Source organism: Schistocerca cancellata, chromosome 12 (genome assembly GCF_023864275.1).
Source record: "Schistocerca cancellata isolate TAMUIC-IGC-003103 chromosome 12, iqSchCanc2.1, whole genome shotgun sequence".
NCBI classification, from domain to species: Eukaryota; Metazoa; Arthropoda; class Insecta; order Orthoptera; family Acrididae; genus Schistocerca; species Schistocerca cancellata.
Window position 1 is genome coordinate 74,819,613 of NC_064637.1, and position 19,874 is coordinate 74,839,486.

General features: G+C 40.9%; 1 long non-coding RNA gene across 1 annotated transcript in view; it reads right to left on the reverse strand.

Moving 5' to 3' along the window:
• Positions 1–317: 317 nt before the first annotated feature.
• Positions 318–19,874, reverse strand: part of LOC126109768 (uncharacterized) — a 46,466-nt gene continuing 26,909 nt past the window's right edge. The window contains exons 2-4 of the long non-coding RNA XR_007523724.1: positions 4,979–5,147; positions 4,622–4,874; positions 318–395 (exon numbers count right to left, since the gene is read on the reverse strand). This is a non-coding gene — a long non-coding RNA (uncharacterized LOC126109768). The remainder of the gene's footprint in view (positions 396–4,621; positions 4,875–4,978; positions 5,148–19,874) is intronic.

Sequence of the window (19,874 nt, forward strand, 5' to 3'; positions counted from 1 at the left end):
TCCTTGCGCCCCAGAAACAGCAGTAGAATTGCAGCGATGTTCTTCCGAAATCGAGAAATTACTTGTTATGCAATTAAAGAGGTATGCCACAATCAGTATAATACACTGTGGGTTTTGCGAGAATTCAGCCTCAGACACCTGAAACAGAAGCTATACTGTAGCAATACTCTGTCCAAATTAAGATAATTACATGTTACACCAGTAATGAGATAAGAACTGAATATTTTATGCGTACCATTCACTGTAGGCATCATTAGGCACATTAGTTATGAAGAGTATTCCACGAGTATTTTGTCCAAAACGGGATATTACTTGTTGCACAAGATATGAGATCATCACTGTATTATGTGGCACTTCCCTGCACTTCCATTCATGTGAGCAGACACACCAGACTTCTGAAGCAGGAGTAACACTGTAGTCATTTTCTGTCCAAATGAAGATATTACTCGATATGCCAATAATGAAGTAAACACTGTTAACACGAGAACACCAAGCACTGCAAGTTGAGCGACCAAACAACTCACAATCCTGAAGCTGGAGGAGTACAGCGGTCATTTTCTGTCCAAATGAAGATATAACTTGTTAATCAAGTAATGAGATAACCATTGTATATAGTAAGCATGTCATGCACTGTAGGTTTGGTTGCACTCAGCAGCAGAAATTACTTGTTACACAGTTTATGTGGTAACACAGCTTATGTGGTATACCACAATCAGTGAAATACACTATGGATTATGCGAGCATAGAGCTTCAGGCACTTGTAAATTTTGCGGGCAGACAACTCAGACTCCAGAAGCTGGAGGAGTACTGCAGCCAGATTCTGTCCAAATGATTATTTTACTTGCTACGCAACTACTGAGATTAGCACTGTATTCTCTAAGACGGCAGAGCACTGTAGATTTGGGTGGCGAGTTTCTCAGACTCCTATAACAGGAGGAGTACTGCAGCCATATTCTGTCCAAATGATTGTCTTACTTGCTAAACAACAACTGAGATTGACACTGTAGTCTGTAAGACGGCAGAGCACTGTAGATTTGGGTGGCGAGTTTCTCAGACTCCTATAACAGGAGGAGTACTCCAGCCAATGTCTGTCAAAAGTACGATAACGCCAGACTCGTACACAAAGATACACTAACGGCACACTATCTCAGATCGGCGGTGGGCTGTGGTGAATCAGCTGCATATCCCCAACAGCGGACCACAGACACGGAAGGAGCCCGCAAACTAGCAGAGAAACGCCACACAGGCAGAGAGCGGCGATGCGCCACCGCGACTCGGTCACAGGCGGGTCGGTATACCACCACAGCTCATGATATCTCTCCACCGTTTGCTCGAGCTGCTGGAGATCAGACTCGGCCTGCAGCTGTCGCCGCTGCTCCTCCTCCTGCTCCTGCTGCTGCTGGCCAGGTTCCTCTGCCGCCTGCTGCTGCTGTTCTGTCTGCAGAGGCTGCTGCAGCTCGTCCTCGAGCTGTTTCTCCTCTTTCTCGTCCTTTTCCAGCTTGATTAGGAGTTTCTGATACAGCTCCTCCTCCATCTGCTCGTATATCTCGCCCACCACCTCAGAGTAATCATCCTGGCCTCGCCTCTGCAGGAGCTGACTCTGCTCTTTCTCCAGCTGCTTATCCGGATCCGGCTTACGTTCCAGCTGGGGACGCATTCCGGAGCAGTCCGCTCCACAACAGCGCATCAGCGTCTCTGTAGCTGCGTCCAGTTTCTCCAGCAGTGCGACTACACGCCTGCACTTGCTGTTCGCAGCTTCCAGCTGCAGCTGTTGGAGTCTGATCGTGTCAATGATCCGCTCATCAGCCCCGCCTTCCAGCCGAAGGCGACTACTGAGTGCAACCTCTCGCGAGACTCCTGCCATGGTACTCTCCGCTTCGCTAAACGTCAGACCTCGCTAGCAATGTCGCTTCCAACACCACGTAGCGAAACAGTTGAAAGGACGCGACGTAAGTGCAGAAACCTAGCAACGGAACCAGTGAGTAAGAGAGTCGACCCATTGTTGTGGCACGCTGACGCAACACAAAGTTGTTCTTATTTGCCAAAAATGTAATCGAAGTTAACTTAAGATAACCTTTCCGTTATTACTTTCAGAAATCTAGTAATGGAATACATAGCATAAAATTTATTGTTGTCAGGAGCGTATTTTATGGAATTACTGACGTTACCTTTTGTTTGTAATACACTAAATGACGATTAAACGGAAGGAGAAATGAATGAAAATATCTTGAGTGTTTAGCATAAAGGAAGATAGCAGCTGTGACCTGTTCAGGAAAACGTCGCTATCAACTACATGAATTACCGTAGTGAAATATTGACGAAACCGGACGAAAAAGGAAACAGAAACGTAAGACCATCTGTAAGTGATCGCTATTATTTCCTACCATCCAAAATTGTACCATTTGTATTTCACGAGTGAGCACGCGATTTAAAGTTACCGAAAATCTTGAATGTTACAACTTTCGGAATACAGTTACAACGTTTCAGGGTATTATCATTATTATTGTTTAGGTAGAAACAATTTTAGCCCAGTTTCGCGGATAAAAGGAAGGCCGACGTCCCCTATTAAGGCTGGTTTCTGAACTGCAGCAATTCTGATAGTTAATCTCGGGGCTCCAATAGATTTTAACGTATATCAGCTATACTTTTTTTCTGTTTTTAAAACACCTAGCGTTCTCGTTCTTTCACATATCCATCAAGTGCACTCTCTACGATATTTCTTAACGATCATTATTCTCCATGATCACATGCATCACTGTTTCGCGTCTAAATCCTTCTAAGGTACACTGGATATAGTTCATTTCAGTTTACTCAGTAGACCATGCCACGAGATGGTTCGATATCTCCTATCCGAATTTTTGCTTCAGTATTGGTGAATAGCTGGTAAACAAGTCTCCCACCACCGCTGTTGTCTGCTGCAGCTGTGTTGCACAAGTCACCTTACAGCTTATGGCGGAGGGTGCTTCAGGTATGTAGCAGAATCTTTCACCATCTTTAACATTCGTAATGGTGTTTGCGAACAACAGTTGTGATTAAATGTTAGCCGTTTTTCGGAATACCAGTTTTTAATAAGAGCAGAAAGAGTTGTCCACAGGTTAGAATGCAAGATCAGACTCTTCACAGCAGATACAGAGCCATTTATGCACTCTTCTTGCGTTTCATGTGCGACTGAAATGGAAAGAAACTCGGCACGTCATGCAGTACTGAATACCTGCTGCTATGCACTACGGTGGTCTATAGTGTGTGAACGTGCATGTAGAAACGTCGACGAAGAGAACACGGAGCTACGAAATACGGACGCGAAAACAGATTCATCATAGAAATGGGTGACAAATTAGTTAATGAAAAGTTTATAGGTAAGGAAAGAAGTAACGTTTGAATGTTGCTTCCGAACGTATAAAACTAATTTTGAGTTCCTTTCCAGCTGTGTTTCTTCCTTTATACAACAGTGAGACACACGTCTGCTATTTTGGCATGTCGGCTCGCATAAGTTCCAAATAACACAAAGACAACTGGCTAATGGAGACACTCTTGTCACACTGTTGTATGCTTGCTGCATTCCCTAAATACACAATTTCTAAGTTTTTACATGAAATGTTGGCTGCTGTTTGCAACACACTGAAGGTACACCAGAAAATAATGTCCATATTTCTGCTGTTCTGCTTTGTTTTTGTTCTTAGTAACGGTTTTGAGGGTCACTAATGCTATAAATATAAATAAATATTCTTGTACAACTTTCTTGTAACCAAACGTTGTGCCATTGTGCTGGACTAATCTTCAGACAGTGACTGCGTCAATAGGAACACTATTGTATAATATCAATTTTTTTTGGGTCAAGAGTACCGTTTCAACTATGAAGACACATACAAATTTCCTATGTCCACTTACTAGTAACATTTACGATCAGTGACTAAAGCAAACATTTCTAATAATCATTGTATTGGCATCAAAATACCTTTAAAATGTTGGAATTTCTAGAACAATGTGAACATTCAGTAAGTCGATATCTCTCAATATACTGTGTTACTGTAAATAATATCGCGTATTTTTAAAGGTATTCAGTGTATAAAAATTAATTATGTTGTCCAGAATGAGATTACTATCATATCTTTTAACGACATTTTGACCAGCTTACAAAGTGTTTATTCATACATTGTGTCCCATGGGGAGTAGTCAATATCCAGGTATATGAAAGGAACGATAATTCGAAGCAATAGGTACAATAAACATCAACTCTAAGATGCATGTCTTTTTTAAGAGCTACGAGCACTTCATCTTCGATACTGTGAAACAAATCTCTTCTACTGCAAGCGCTTTGTTTTCCGTATTTTGGGAGGAGGGGGTACGACCAAAACAAGAAAAAATTGTCTAGCACACATAGAACTAAAATGCATATCTCGTGAGCTGTGCGCACTTGTTCAGTACAGGAGACGTGCTTCATAATATTGAAGATGACGAAGTGCTCATAGCTCTTAAGGTTTTCACTTTAGACCAAGTCTACAAGTAGTCTTTTGCTTTGAATGATCGTTCCTGTCAAGTGCCTGAATATTCACCATTGCTCATGGGACTCCCTTCACAGTTGATGCTAAAGTTAAATTTTTTGATTATGATACCAACTTACCACATACAAATGCAAAAGATTCAAGACACGTTCTGCCGAAGATGCATGATCCATATAGGGGCTGTTTGTGGCACTGGTGGTGGGGAATGGTGCGTGAGGCCAGAAAGTTAAACAGCATTTAACTTTATGACTCATGCCAGCTGATACGAATGAGTCAGTGACGTATCCGAAGTCGGCTGTGCCAGGATGACTCTACAGACCATATAACTTGTCAGTTCCGTGTTGGGGGGATGCATGTGCGAGTTTATGTTGCCTGTGGAAACATTGTTAAGTAAAAGACATTCCTTTCGCAAATGTTTTTCGTTATTCCTGTATATTTTTTTATATTTCTCCAATAATATTACACTGTAGACCTACCTGTTGCACTCCATGTAAATATCACAGATTCAAACGTCCCGCCAGTTCTCTGCTCTCTTCTTAAGCCTCCAGTCATATTTGCACGTCGGGGACAAGACGCAAGTGCTCGCTCTGTTCGCCCATAGCGGCCTACACATGATACATATTCCATACGGTTCCAGACTGTCACCTAGTGAACAAAATACGAAATTATGAAATACAGGACCAACTGTGTGAATGCTTTCCGAACATCCTACTAGACAAGACTCAAAAAACTACGTGCTAAAGCGCTTGTTCAAATAATTGCAATATGAACAGTTTTTTCTTCTTTCTTCTTTTATTTCCGGAACTTGAAAGCACAAGACCTACACTCTCGACTAATACGCCAATCACCTTTCAGAATGCACATGCAAATTCAAAACATTTCAGATACCAGTGCCTATATATTTCAACAATAGCCCTCATTTGAAGTACCGGACGCTACCGACAGTGTACATTCATGCAAGTTATGTATCCAAGTTTTAGCTAAAGCAATTGACATACATAAAATTATTTTCATAGCGAGAATAATTACAATGTATCAAAAAAACTGTTGGGTAGTAGCGTGGCCGAAGTAATAAAAATAAACAAATTAAGAAGCGAATGCGTAAACCTTCTGTTGAGTGAAATGCAGGATTTCAGCTAATGTCTGCTACCAAACTAATTGGCCACATGTGTACATGCAGGCTCTGCGTGAGCAACAATTACATCCGTACCACTTACGAGGGGTACACGCTATGACTCCAGCTGATTTTCCAGCACCCGCTGCCAACAGCTAGTGGTTCCCGCACCACTGCATCGACACACCCCTCTTTTCACGTTGAGTACCGTTCGCAGATGAATATAAGTTGACTATGATTGGTGATAACGTGTGGACAGGTGTTCTGGATGGCTATGTGATGGCGACATACCTCCTACCACTCAATCTAACTGGTCCTACATACTTGATCTTCCTATAGAACGCCCTGGACCCGTTCCTGGAAACTGTCCCAATGAACGTCCGTCAGGAAATGTGATTTCGGTATTATGGTGCACTACGTCACTTCTCAAGTGCCGTTTGGTGACATATCAACAGACGAGATGGTGAAAGACGGATAGGCCGTGGTGGTCCAACAGGGTAGTCGCCGCGATCGTCGGTTTTAACTCCTATGTACTACTCCCCGCTGGGTCATATGCAATTTTTTATTTACGCGGCTCCCATACAGGCAGAAGAAGATCTGCCGGCACAAGATCTGGCCGCAGTACTAGAAATAAGAGACACGAGATGGGATGGAGAGTGTGTACCAGAACATGCTTCGTATGTACAGTGTCTGTAACAACGTTGGTGGTCGCCATGTAGAGGCGCTGGTGTATTGCATCAGTACTGTTCTGTATGTACAGTACTCTGGGTTCCTTTTCGTTTTGGAATACTGTAAACAAGTAATGTTTAAGTGTTAATACAAACAAATGTGCTAGGCGCGCAGTCCGGAACCGCGCGACTGCTACGGTCGCAGGTTCGAATCCTGCCTCGGGCATGGATGTGTGTGATGTCCTTAGGTTAGTTAGGTTTAAGTAGTTCTAAGTTCTAGGGGACTGATGGCCACAGTAGTTAAGTCCCATAGTGCTCAGAGCCATTTGAACCATTTTGAACAAACAAATGTGCTTAAATGATAAATAGATGTTTCGTTACGTTTCTTTCAAGTTGTTACCAGATAATCGAACTGCGCCAAACCTTATTAAATTCCTCAAGCAGAAGTGGATGAGTTCAACATCTGAATCGAAACCGTCGTAGAACAAAACGGTACGTTTCCACACTTGGGTTCCCATTCCGAATATTGTGTACTCACTCCATTCTACAAGTCCTAGAGATTTGTAACTGGAATTTCACGGACATACTGATATATATATAAGAGATTTTTTAAAAAAATGTTCAAATGTGTGTGACTTCCTACGGGACCAAACTGCTGAGGTCATCGTTTCCTAGACTTACACACTGCTTAAACTAGCATAAACTAACTTGTACTAAAAACAACACACACACACACACACACACACACACACACACACACACACGCACGCACACACACCCATTGTCGAGGGAGGACTCGAACCTCTGGCGGGAGGGGCACCGCAACCCATGACATGGCGCCTCTAACCACTCTGCGCGGCGAGACCTTTTCAAAAGTTCAGATTTTGGCAGATACCAAGAAGCAGCTTTTCAGAAGGTAAAGCAGAATTCATATCGCAAGTAAATCACTGTGGTCATGGCAGGTGGTTTTGAAAGTGAGAGTAATATATTCGGCAGTCCTTGGTAGTCTATCACTGTTTTTTCCACTAGGCATTAGACAGTGCACATTGTTTTGGGCTGTCACAAGAATTACTCCTTTGAGACACTTTATTTAGTGTTGTTTACCAAAGCTTATGTCACTAACTGTTATTACTAAGACGGATCATCATGTTTTTTGTTCTATGATTCAGTATATGGCAGTCTGCTCACATAGTGTATGAAAAACATACACTGCCTTCCTACAGCAACTGTGGGTATAATTTTACTTTCAATAGGAACATTCATCTTTTCCTGTTGTCTAATGCGGTTCAGTGTCTTTATGGAAGTATGGTTCTACTCAAAGCTTGTTTATTGTGGAAATAGTACAATACCATGAAGTCCGTTAAGAGAGGCTACAAAGTATGGTGTACAGCTGAAATGAGAGGTTACGTACATGATTTTGAGGGTTACCACAGCAAGAGTGTGGACAATGAGAATATTGCATTCAAATGAAGATTTGGACTGGGCAACAAGTGTTGTGTGCAGACTAAACAGTTCACTCTACAGATGTGGCTATACAGTAATGATGGACAGTTATTTTACAACTGTAGAGTTTTTCGAGCACCTGAAGGCAAATAACATATTTGCCTATGAAACTGTTCGTCCTAATAACAAGCATCTTCCATTGCTTCAGGATGATAAAGTACTCAAGAGAGGTGATGATGATTTTCGCTCAACTACTCAAACTATTGCATTCATCACATGACAGGACAACAAGCACGTCCATCTATTACCAAATTATCATGGCACTGATTCTACTAACTAGCGTGGTAAAAATGGGGATGGGACATAGATAGATATTGTAGAACCCTGTGGTTATCATATAATACAATTTATCTATGTGTGCATTTAGTGGTGGCCAGTTATATGTGCTAATGCGCAACAGCACACTGTAAATATATCACTAAAATTATACCATTTCTCTTCAAATGCGAGTCGGAAATCGCAGTAAAATTACTTCATTTCTCTTTAAATATGAGCCGCAGATCACACTAAAACTACACTATTTCTTTTCAGATGCATGCTGGTGTGCAAGTACAGTGGACTAAAACATGATTTGTATCATTCTGTCCACGATAACTAGAAACCAGTGTCGAGTTCAGAAATGATCAACCGCACTATAATCAGTTTAGAGAAGGGACGCAGCTGTCTGTTTGCGAATGCGCATGTCCTGACGTGACGTCATTTCTTCTGGTACTATGAGTCTTGTACTTCCCACAGCACCACGTCAGTATCTCTCTCTGAAAGTGCATGTAAAGTACTGTCCAAATGTAGACTTTGAGGGATGTTTGAGGAAAAGTTGGTGTAACGTAGCTGTGGCCCAGTGATCATGTGCTCCGACTAGCAATTTATCGTGTGGGTTTAATTCCCACCCTTCTATCATTTAATTTTATTCCTCACAATTTCAAACACTGAATTATAAAATTTAAATATATTTAAACAGTTTACGATTACTACCCTTGTAATTAAAAATGCTATGCCACCACTTTATAGCAGACTGGTAAATATTTCACTAGGCCGCACTGAGGGCAACAAAGGCAGATTTTCTCCCCTCTCAATGTACCAGGAACAAAAAGTCGAACAAATGGTGGCACAAATCGTTCTTTGCCATGCTTGAAATAGTATTATATGTCAATGCCTATGTTATTTATACGATACTTGGCAGTGGGGCTACTAACACAAGGAAGATGCCCTATAAAGAAAGAGGGTGTCCAGTGGCAAAACGCCACAAGAAGACAAGAAGCAGTGTTATTTTTGTGTCCAGCGGCATAAGGAAGCTAAATCTCCGTGTTCATCGGCCTGTACATGCTCAACAGAGTGGGGTGTGTGATATGTGATCAATTTTGAAAAATGCAATCAAAATCTCCTGCAGTGCGTCTCTCCACAGCAATGAAAAACATAACTACAGAACTGTTGTCATGATTGCCATATCATGCTGCACAAATAAAACTATATGTATCTTAATTTGTATTTCTTAGTATATTCCTAAATTCCTGGGGATGCTTCTAGAACCAGCATGCGTAATTTACACAGAAACACTTTATTGGGATTATTTTGGAATAAAATCAAAATTATGATTAAAAAATACAAATACAACATTTTGGTAATTAAATCCCTATATATAAATATTTGAAGCACATATGCTGATGAAATGTATTCTGTTACCGATATAGGAATGTTCCTGTTTTTCTCTTCCTTGTTTCTGTTATTTTCAGCTGAAAAGGAAGAATATTTTTCTGGAAGTGAATTTTCATTTTTCGCGCAACTGAGAACACACTAAACACAGCCAGCACACTTATTTACCATTGGGGGAGCTCATCATCAAGTAGTTTTCGTAATACATATATAAGTAACGAGTTGGCAGTTTCTCATTTTCGAAGAAGTAAAAGGCAGCAATAGTTTCCAAAATTACTGTGAATGTACCAACTGGAAATATAATGAGCTACTCCTTTAATTCATCTGCTTGATTAGCTATCCACCCTTTACAATAATAAACAAACTTCTGAAACTAATTCCAGTGTTTCTAAAAGTAAAATTCACCGTTGTTGATATACATAAATGAAACTGTTGAATAAATACGTATTTGTATTCAATGATGCGTGATTTCCGTGTTTTTTAATTCTGGAAAATGTCTTACTTTTGGGGTTGATGAACTACTTAAACCTAACCAACCTAAGGACATCACACACAGCGATGCCCGAGGCAGGATTCGAACCTGCGACCGCAGCAGCAGCGCGGTTCCGGACTGACGCGCCTAGAACAGCTCGGTCGCAACGGCCGGCGATGAAGGAATATTAGGAAAAATAATTTGTAAAATATTTTCAGTAAGTTTCGTAATTATTCCTACAAGCACATTACTTTCACCTTCATCCAGTCCTGTACTCATGTATATAGAACTTTGCACATTTATAAACAACTTAGTTTCGATGTTAACATACTCGGTATTTGGGAAAAAAAAAGAAAAACAACCCTCTAGTTCACTCTGACTTCGACAGATGGTGTTGATATGTCTTGAAGGTCAAGTTCGTAGCGTTTTCGGTTTGCATGTTGGTACTCCGGGTGCTATGGGTTTGTTAGCGACTTATATTTTATTTGTACTTCACTTTTGCTATTTGAGTTTACATACTGTCAATTTGTCATGTCAAGATAATTAGTGAGTGTTTGGACAGTAGAAAATAGAGTGCCTAGTGAAGAAATCGGATCATTTCCGACATACTCTTGTGACTGAGTTTGATAGAGCGATGACAGTAGCGGAGGCAGCTAGAAACTTTGTTTGCGCCGTATAGGGAGATAATCCCACTGGACAGCACATGGCAAGAAAATAGTTTTCTCGTTTTAAGACTACTTGTTTTGACATTGGTTACTCTCCACGTTCAGAGAGCCCTTCGGTGTTGGGACATCATTTAAACGAAGTAATTCACAATGATCCAAGTAACTATACTGGACAACTGAGAGAAGTGATAAACTGTGATCACTCCACTATCGTATGAAATTTGCAAGCAATGGGGAGAGTTCTGTACGCTCTAAGCCAAAATCACAAAAATCAGTGGGAGGGGGGGGGGCATATGTGGATCTCTCCTTTCACGTTACAATTGGCTCTTGAACAACATCGATCATTCGTATATTGCATCTTCACTGGTGACAGGAAATTGTCTTGTCGTTGCGCTAATATAAGGAAAAGAAAGAAACAGTTAATCCCAAAGCAGAAACTCCCCCTACAAAGACCTCACAAATACACAAAAGATAATGCTATGCATGTGGTAAAAGAGCGACGGAGTGGCGAAATGCAAACCGCCACGCCGAGGTGTAGCCATCACTGCGGCACTTTTATTCTCAACAATCGAGACGTCTTGCAGCCGTAATCCTACAACAACGAACAGGAAGATCGCGTGAAGTGATGCTATTCCACAATAAAGCCCACGCGCATTCTGCTAAACTGATAAAAAACACTATACAGGCGTTGGGGTGGAACTAGCGCCCTCAGATTTTCGCCCTTTCCTTTCTATTTAACAGCATTCACAGAACTTCCGTTCAGGATGAAATCCATTGTGAACATGAGTCAACGCGTTCTTCGCCAAAAAACCAGGTGCTTTCTACAGTCGCGGAAACAAAAAGTTACCCCAGCGTTGGCAAAGTGTTGTAAACAGTGAAAAGGAATGTATTATTGATGATGAAACTCTCTGTTATGTGTATCTGTTGTATTAATTAAACTTACGGAAATACGCTATGGACCTATTCACCAACCCGACAGTACAATGTGTTGCACTACAATGGCAGAAAGTGATGTTACACGCTTTCTAGTCTTTACTTTATTATTTTGCTTTAGCTGAAAACTTTAAGAGAAAATCTGAGTTCGCTTGTACATTAAGTTCCCTAATCATGCTGTAACCATCGGAGGAGCCTTAACCACCAACAATCAGTTGAGATGATTACAGTCTTGTTAATGATTGGCGTGTCATGATATACTGTGAAGCTTTTACTGGGTGCCTCGCGTGACAGGTATCTACAACTGATATTTCGGAACCCCACTCATGTTGCAAATACATTAGATCTAATGACACCAAAAAGCCTGATCTCTTTGAGAAAGACTATATCGAAACCAGCATCAATGACCATGGGACACTTACAGCAAAAATGAATACCAAAATAAAAAGGGCAGTTAAGACAAGTAGAAAGATTTATATTTTCCGCAAACTAGACAGAGAAGCAGTAGTGTTGTGTCATATCTCGATGAGGAACTTGAAGCTTTTGCCTGAGGGAAGGAGCATGTCGAAGAACTATGGTTCAAGTTTTAAACAATAGTCGATCATGCATTGGACAGATATGTACGCAGTAGAACAGCTCATGATGGCATTGATCATCCTGGGTGTACGCTCACTGTAAAGAAACTTCTAAAGAAACAGAGACCAATACATACTAGGTCTAAAACAAAGCATATAGCTACAGATAGAGAGGGAGATGCTGAATGAAATTCGCTTGGCATTCAACAGAGCAATTACTACAGTAGCAGAATACTATCGACAGAAATTCTGGTCATATATAAAGGCTGTTGGTGGCATCAAAGACAGTATCGAGTTACTTATGGACAAGACAGGAACAGAAACTGAGAATAGCAAAGCAAAAGCAGAAATGCTTAGCTCTGCTCTCAAGTGTTCTTTTGTAGAGGAAAACCCAGCAGTACTGCCCAAATTTTATTCTCGTACCACAGTAAAGATGAATGAAATGCATATTAGTATCAGTGGTGTTGAGAAACTGCTCAAATCGTTAAAATGGAACTAACCTCCGGGGCCCAATGGAATTCCTATCAGATTCTTCATCAAATTGTGGCTAAGCTAGCCCCTCTGTCAACTATATTTATCATTGATCCCTCGAGCAACAAACAGTGCTGTGAAATAGAGAAGATCTCAACTCTTTAACTTGGTTCACGTAAATTTTGTAACGCCATCGAAAATACATGATGTGAGTTGGAGAAGTATGTTTTACGGCATTGTTTGTTAGTTTTGCAGAAATACTTTTTTTTTGTACCCTTCTTATGAGTTTGTATCTCAACTGTTTCCTGCTATGTCACTATCACATCATTCACTTCTCATAGAAAGATGTAAAATCTCTCTTATTTATTTTCTGCGTTATTTACTCCCCTATTATACTCATATAAATTTTATGATATTAGCCCTTTTGCTACCATGTGTGTTCGAGTGTCATAGTTCCCTATTTTCATTCATCGCTAAAAATTTTCTGGTAATGATTGACAGATTGCTGTACAAGCATTATAGAACCACATTTGGTCTGGGTTTTTGTATGTTAAGACCTTACTGACACTCGTGTTTTCATGTTATCGTACTGGAAACTAATAGTGTATTCTTCCTACTTCTTTTAACCCTCATAATTCATGCATTTCGACTGGCACAGCATCGAGATGAAGCATGCCAGCCTTTGGCAGCTAAACAAAATCCTGGTGAAAAACAAGCTTTAAAGTCAGGCATCAGGAAACTGGATTTTAAAATGTATGCTACTAATTACACATTAACAAGTGCTGCATCATTTTGAAAATATTGTGGTGCATAAACCTGAAAAAAATTACGTTTGTTATTTAACCAAATGCATTGCACAATACATCACAACGTTCTATAAAAGTAAAACACACGTCAATGTTCAAGTAGTTTTAATTGCACACAACATTAAACACAACAAAAGATAATATCACATGTGTATCAATTTGTCGGTTTGTATGCACTGGACTGTTGACAACAGAACAAGAATAAACTTCCTCAAACTTATGGAAGGCATGATGGTCTAGCAGTAATTGTCCGTCCGAAGCACGATCAAAGTATTGAGTTTACTTTTAACGCTGACTCATGAAGCAAGAGTACCACTACGGTAGTTTAATGTCCAGGCTACGACTACACCAGTTCCACATGTACTGACATAAACAGTGTATACTTTCAGCCAACACTTCACTGTAGATTAGGCTTGCAGTCTTGCTTCGATTCCTGCAAAAGACGGAGTAGTATAACGTTTTTGTTTTGTCAAAATCAAAATAACATCTGTGTCACAATTAATGATAAACTTCATTTCGTTCATCATAATCGAGTTATTGGAAAGCCTCCAACGCTGTCATTCCAAATTTAAATAATAAAAAAGCACTGTACTTACGCGCAAAATATATCCTCGGGATCCAAAAACAGTGGAGAAATGCAGCCATATTCTTCCCAAATTTATAAATTATTTGTTACGTAGCAATACGAAAAAGCACAGGCAATGTAATGCATTGTAATTACTCGAGCAGACAGCATGAGCTTCCTGAAACAAGAATGATACTGTAACAAAAGTCTGTCCAAATTAAGATATAAGAGATGTAATGAGATAAGCATTGTATATTGTAAGCGTACCATGCACTGTAGCTCTGCAGCCATCCTTGCGTCCCAGAAACAGCAGTAGAATTGCAGCGATGTTCTTCCGAAATCGAGAAATTACTTGTTATGCAGTTAAAGAGGTATGCCACAATCAGTATAATACACTGTGGGTTTTGCGAGAATTCAGCCTCAGACACCTGAAACAGAAGCTGTACTGTAGCAATACTCTGTCCAAATTAAGATAATTACATGTTACACCAGTAATGAGATAAGAACTGAATATTTTATGCGTACCATTCACTGTAGGCATCCTTAGGCACATTAGTTATGAAGAGTATTCCACGAGTATTTTGTCCAAAACAGGATATTACTTGTTGCACAAGATATGAGATCAACACTGCATTAAGTGGCACTTCCCTGCAATTCCATTCATGTGAGCAGACACATCAGACTTCTGAAGCAGGAGTAACACTGTAGTCATTTTCTGTCCAAATGAAGATATTACTCGATATACAAATAATGAAGTAAACACTGTTAACACGAGAACACCATGCACTGCAAGTTGAGCGACCAAACAACTCACAATCCTGAAGCTGGAGGAGTACAGCGGTCATTTTCTGTCCAAATGAAGATATAACTTGTTAAACAAGTAATGAGATAACCATTGTATATTGTAAGCATGTCATGCACTGTAGGTTTGGTTGCACTCAGCAGCAGAAATTACTTGTTACACAGCTTATGTGGTAACACAGCTGATGTGGTATACCACAATCAGTGAAATACACTATGGATTATGCGAGCATAGAGCTTCAGGCACTTGTAAATTTTGCGGGCAGACAACTCAGACTCCAGAAGCTGGAGGAGTACTGCAGCCAGATTCTGTCCAAATGATTATTTTACTTGCTACGCAACTACTGAGATTAGCACTGTATTCTCTAAGACGGCAGAGCACTGTAGATTTGGGTGGCGAGTTTCTCAGACTCCTATAACAGGAGGAGTACTCCAGCCAAATTCTGTCCAAATGATTGTCTTACTTGATAAACAACAACTGAGATTGACACTGTATTCTGAAAGACGGCAGAGCACTGTCGATTTGGGTGGCGAGTTTCTCAGACTCCTATAACAGGATGAGTACTGCAGCCAATGTCTGTCAAAAGCACGATAACGCCAGACTCGCACACAAAGACACACTGTCGGCACATTATCTCAGATCGGCGGTGGACTGTGGTGAATCAGCTGCAAATCCCCAACAGCGGACCACAGACACGGAAGGAGCCCGCAAACTAGCAGAGAAACGCCACACAGGCAGACCGCGGCGATGCGCCACCGCGACTCGGTCACAGGCGGGTCGGTATACCACCACAGCTTATGATCTCTCTCCACCATTTCCTCGAGCTGCTGGAGATCAGACTCGGCCTGCAGCTGTCGCTGCTGCTCCTCCTCCTGCTCCTGCTGCTGCTGGCCAGGTTCCTCTGCCGCCTGCTGCTGCTGTTCTGTCTGCAGAGGCTGCTGCGGCTCGTCCTCGAGCTGTTTCTCCTCTTTCTCGTCCTTTTCCAGCTTGATTACGAGTTTCTGATACAACTCCTCCTCCATCTGCTCGTATATCTCGCCCACCACCTCAGAGTAATCATCCTGGCCTCGCCTCTGCAGGAGCTGACTCTGCTCTTTCTCCAGCTGCTTATCCGGATCCGGCTTACGTTCCAGCTGGGGTCGCATTCCGAAGCAGTCCGCTCCACAACAGCGCATCAGCGTCTCTGTAGCTGCGTCCAGTTTCTCCAGCAGTGCGTCTACACGCCTGCACTTGCTGTTCGCAGCTTCCAGCTGCAGCTGTTGGAGTCTGATCGTGTCAATGATCCGCTCATCAGCCCCGCCTTCCAGCCGAAGTCGACTACTGAGTGCAACCTCTCGCGAGACTCCTGCCATGGTACTCTCCGCTTCGCTAAACGTCAGACCTCGCTAGCAATGTCGCTTCCAACACCACGTAGCGAAACAGTTGAAAGGACGCGACGTAAGTGCAGAAACCTAGCAACGGAACCAGTGAGTAAGAGAGTCGACCCATTGTTGTGGCACGCTGACGCAACACAAAGTTGTTCTTATTTGCCAAAAATGTAATCGAAGTTAACTTAAGATAACCTTTCCGTTATTATTTTCAGAAATCTAGTAATGGAATACATAGCATCAAATTTATTGTTGTCAGGAGCGTATTTTATGGAATTACTGACGTTACCTTTTGTTTGTAATACACTAAATGACGATTAAACGGAAGGAGAAATGAATGAAAATATCTTGAGTGTTTAGCATAAAGGAAGATAGCAGCTGTGACCTGTTCAGGAAAACGTCGCTATCAACTACATGAATTACCGTAGTGAAATATTGACGAAACCGGACGAAAAAGGAAACAGAAACGTAAGACCATCTGTAAGTGATCGCTATTATTTCCTACCATCCAAAATTGTACCATTTGTATTTCACGAGTGAGCACGCGATTTAAAGTTACCGAAAATCTTGAATGTTACAACTTTCGGAATACAGTTACAACGTTTCAGGGTATTATCATTATTATTGTTCAGGTAGAAACAATTTTAGCCCAGTTTCGCGGATAAAAGGAAGGCCGACGTCCCCTATTAAGGCTGGTTTCTGAACTGTAGCAATTCTGATAGTTAATCTCGGGGCTCCAATAGATTTTAACGAATATCAGCGATACTTTTTTTCTGTTTTTAAAACACCTAGCGTTCTCGTTCTTTCACATATCCATCAAGTGCACTCTCTACGATATTTCTTAACGATCATTATTCTCCATGATCACATACATCACTGTTTCGCGTCTAAATCCTTCTAAGGTACACTGGATATAGTTCATTTCAGTTTACTCAGTAGACCATGCCACGAGATGGTTCCATATCTCCTATCCGAATTTTTGCTCCGGTATTGGTGAATAGCTGGTAAACAAGTCTCCCACCACCGCTGTTGTCTGCTGCAGCTGTGTTGCACAAGTCACCTTACAGCTTATGGCGGAGGGTGCTTCAGGTATGTAGCAGAATCTTTCACGATCTTTAACATTCGTAATGGTGTTTGCGAACAACAGTTGTGATTAAATGTTAGCCTTTTTTCGGAATACCAGTTTTTAATAAGAGCAGAAAGAGTTGTCCACAGGTTAGAATGCAAGATTAGACTCTTCACAGCAGATACAGAACCATCTATGCACTCTTCTTGCGTTTCATGTGCGACTGAAATGGAAAGAAACTGGGCACGTCATGCAGTACTGAATACCTGCTGCTATGCACTAAGGTGGTCTATAGAGTGTGAACGTGCATGTAGAAACGTCGACGAAGAGAACACGGAGGTACGAAATACGGACGCGAAAACCGATTCATCATAGAAATGGGTGACAAATTAGTTAATGAAAAGTTTTTAGGTAAGGAAAGAAGTAACGTTTGAATATTGCTTCCGGACGTATAAAACTAATTTTGAGTTCCTTTCCAGCTGTGTTTCTTCCTTTACACAACAGTGAGATATACGTCTGCTATTTTGGCATGCCGGCTCGCATTAAGTTGCAAATACCACAGAGACAACCGGCAAATGGAGACACTCTTGTTACCACTGTTGTATGCTTGTTGCATTCCTTAAAGACACAATTTCCAAGTTTTTACTTGAAATATTAGCTGCTGTTTGTAATATCGTGAAGGTACACCAGAAAATAATGTCCTTATTTCTTCTGTTCTGATTTGCTTTTGTTCTTAATCACGGTTTTGAGGGGTCACTAATGCTATAAATATAAATAAATATTCTTGTACAATTTTCTTGTAATTAAACGTTGTGCCATTGTGCTGGACTAATCTCCAGAGAGTGACTGCGCCAATACGAATACGGTTGTATAATAATCAGATTTTTTTGAGGTCAAGAGTAGCGTTTGAACTATGAAGACACATACAAATTTCCCATATCCACTTGGTAGTAATATTTACGATCAGTGAGTAAAGCAAACATTTCTAATCATTGATTGGCATCAGAAAACCTTTAAAATGTTGGAATTTCTAGAATAACGTGAACACTCAGTAAGTCGATATCTCTCAATGTACTGTGTTACTGTAAATAAAGGTACTCAGTGTATAAAAATAAATGTTGTTGTCAAGAATGAGATAACTATGACATCTTTTAAGGACATTTTGACCACTTTATGAAGTATTTATTTATACATGGTATCCCAGGGGGAGTGGTCAATATCCAGCCATATGAAAGAACGATAATTCGAAGCAAAGGTGCAGTAAACATGGACTCTAAAATGCATGTCTTTAAGAGCTACGAGCACTTCATCTTAGATACTGTGAAACAAATCTCTACTGCAAGCGCTTAGTTTTCCATATTTTTGGAGAAGGGGGATGACCAAAACAAGAAAAAATTGTCTAGCAAACATAGAACAAAAATGCATACCTCGTGAGCTGTGCGCACTTGTTCAGTACAAGACACGTGTTTCGTAGTATCGAAGATGACGAAGTGATTATAGCTCTTAAGGTATTCACTTTAGGCACCATGTTTACAAGTAGTCTTTTGCTTCGAATGATCGTTCCTGTCACTTGCCTGAATATTCACCATTGCTCCCGGGACTCCCTTCACAGTTGATGCTAAAGTTCAATTTTTTGATTATGATACCAACTTATCACACACAAATGCAAAAGATTCAAGACACGTTCTGCCGAAGATGCATGATCCATATAGGGGCTGTTTGTGACACTGGTGGTGGGGAATGGTGCGTGAGGCCAGAAAGTTAAACAGCTTTTAACTTTATGACTCATGCCAGCTGATACGAATGAGTCAGTGACGTATCCCAAGTCGGCTTTGCCAGAATGATTCTACAGACCATATAACTTGTCAGTTCCGTGTTGGGGGGATGCATGTGCGAGTTTATGTTGCCTGTGGAAACATTGTTAAGTAAAAGACATTCCTTTCGCAAATGTTTTTCGTTATTCCTGTATATTTTTTATATTTCTCCAATAATATTACACTGTTGACCTACCTGTTGCACTCCATGTAAATATCACAGATTCAAACGTCCCGCCAGTTCTCTGCTCTCTTCTTAAGCCTCCAGTCATATTTGCACGTCGGCGACTAGACGCAAGTGCTCGCTCTGTTCGCCCATAGCGGCCTACACATGATACATATTCGATACGGTTCCAGACTGTCACCTAGTGAACAAAATACGAAATTATGAAATACAGGACCAACTGTGTGAATGCTTTCCGAACATCCTACTAGACAAGACTCAAAAAACTACGTCCTAAAGCGCTTGTTCAAATAATTGCAATATGAACAGTTTTTTCTTCTTTCTTCTTTTATTTCCGGAACTTACAAGCACAGGACCTACACTCTCGACTAATACGCCAATCACCTTTCAGAATGCACATGCAAATTCAAAACATTTCAGATACCAGTACCTATATATTTCAACAATAGCCCTCATTTGAAGTACCGGACGCTACCGACAGTGTACATTCATGCAAGTTATGTATCCAAGTTTTAGCTAAAGCAATTGACATACATAAAATTATTTTCATAGCGAGAATAATTACAATGTATCAAAAAAACTGTTGGGTAGTAGCGTGGACGAAGTAATAAAAATAAACAAATTAAGAAGCGAATGCGTAAACCTTCTGTTGAGTGAAATGCAGGATTTCAGCTAATGTCTGCTACCAAACTAATTGGCCACATGTGTACATGCAGG